Below are 2,161 nucleotides of genomic sequence, written 5' to 3'. Positions count from 1 at the left end.
GAGGACTAACTGAAGAGAAACAGTGTCACATTCATCATCAGAAAGAATATTCCAAGATCTATCCTGAAGTGTAATTCTGTCAGTGATCACTAAATACCCACATATCTAACAACAAAGATTAGATTATACCATCATTATTCAAATTTACACACCAATAACTAATGCCTAAGATGAAGAAATCGAAGAGCTGTACCAACTTCTTCAGTCTGAAATTAACCAAATATGCAATCAAGATACACTGATCATTACTGGTGATTGGAGTATGAATGTTGTAAACCAGGAAGAAGTTGATCGAAAATATGACCTTGGTGATGAAAAATACCCTGGAAATCACATGACAGAAGTTTACACAACTAATGGCTTCTTCATGGCAAATCTTTTTTGTCAACAACATAAACAACACTATGCTGTAGATCTCGACAGATGGAAAACACCGGAAAAAAATCAACTTCATCAGAAGAAACTTCATTTTTTTCTTGGATTGGCTGTTCGCCTCCTACTGTGATTGAGGTACTTCCCTTTGTATCTGGAGATCCATTCAAAAAGCGCTTAAGATTGACTTGGCTTTCTACACAATCTGGGGCTTTGATTTTGTTGTTTGTTTTTTTGTTTTGCTCTCTCTCTCTCTCTCTCTCTCATTATTTTTTTTTCTTCTGCTCAGTAAGAATGTGAGTGTGAATGTAGCTTCATCCCAAAACCTTCCTGAAGCTTCTGATTCTAGAGACTCTTCACCAGTAATTATGATTGGGGCTGAAGAAAACTATAAATCCTTGCAAATACCATCTGCCGAGACACCCTGCTAAGAGACTGTCGTCTCTCCTCTTCCATCCTCCGTAGACCTGCTTCTTCAGGACAGCCGGATTCTTCTACCAGCCCCAAAATACAACTTCCAGTTCTCAGGAGAAGAGCCCAGTGAAGAAGGAAAGTTGGGGCCAGCTCAAGAAACAGAAGGTCCGAACTGTGTTCTCTCGGACCCAGCTGTGCATACTCAAAACCGATTTCAGAAACACCTCAGCCTTTGGCAGATGCAAGAACTTTCTGAAGCCCTGAATCTCAGCTACAAACAGGTGAAGACCTGGTTCTAGAACCAGAGAAGGAAATGTAAGAGGTGGCAGAAAGCCACCAACTCGTCAGTGAATGACCATGGTGCGACTCGGAAGGTCTCTGCATCTGCAGAGTGCCTGACCTCTGTGCTTCCTCCTACCAAGGATGCTTCCCTCTGAAAACCGTCCAGTGTGCAGCCATCAGAGCTGGAACAGCAAGACCTGGAACACCCAGAGCTGGAACAGTTAGGCTTGGAGCAACCAGACAGGCCTGGAACAGCCAAGCCTGGAACAGCCAGGCCTCGAACAACCCATTCGGGAACTGTGGAGAGGATTCCTGCTGCCCCAGTTCCAGCAAACTTCTATCTGTGGTGTGGGGGCCATACAAACATTAGACTTCTTTTTAAATGAGTCCATAAGCATGCAATCTGAAGATGTGTGAACATAGCCATACGGAAAGCTCCCTGTCAGTGGCTGCATTACGTCCTTTTTTGTAGGGCTTCTTGTTTTAGAACTATCTTACCTTGATAGCCTGATTTTCCTTGTTCTTATCATATGGGAGTGGGGGGGTTGGGAATTAAAGACTGTGGTTGCTATTGAACCAAAGATTCAAAAATACCTGACAGGTAAACTTGGTTGCTCTGGACAGCATGATAAAAGATGTCCCTGCCTATCAATAACTATATATAATAATACCTTAAGTATCTTTAGCATCTAGTCTCAAGAATAGGAAGTAAACGTAAAAAGATGTGTGGTGAAGGACTTTTTGTTATTTATAGGATTGGGAGTCTTCTTACTAAACCGCTTAGGCATGGGGGAAGGTTAAGCCTTAAGAAGTTCATTGATTGCCTCTATCCTTCTGCTCTGTTTTGACTGTAAACTGTAGCCTTTTTCTTATTTGTATTCTGCTCTTTTGTATTTTACTGCAGTATGATAATAGCAGAACCAATACGACTGGCTGAGTTCCCAGTATTGCTACAAACAAATAAAATATATCCATTTTACCTTTTAAAAAAGAAGTAGAAGAAATAGACTGTGGAAAGGCTAGGTATCATTGGCCAGAACAAGACGTGGGGCTGGCTGTGGAAAAAAACATCAACTGATCATATACAAATTCA

General features: G+C 41.5%; 1 pseudogene; it reads left to right on the top strand.

Moving 5' to 3' along the window:
- Positions 1–262: 262 nt before the first annotated feature.
- On the top strand, positions 263–1,438 carry LOC101655667 (annotated as a pseudogene).
- The last annotated feature ends 723 nt before the right edge of the window (positions 1,439–2,161 follow it).

The sequence above is a fragment of the Echinops telfairi genome, unplaced genomic scaffold (genome assembly GCF_000313985.2).
Source record: "Echinops telfairi isolate 266 unplaced genomic scaffold, ASM31398v2 ScPeMD7_6;HRSCAF=24_1, whole genome shotgun sequence".
Lineage (NCBI taxonomy): Eukaryota > Metazoa > Chordata > Mammalia > Afrosoricida > Tenrecidae > Echinops > Echinops telfairi.
This window is presented reverse-complemented; position numbering and strand designations above follow the sequence as displayed.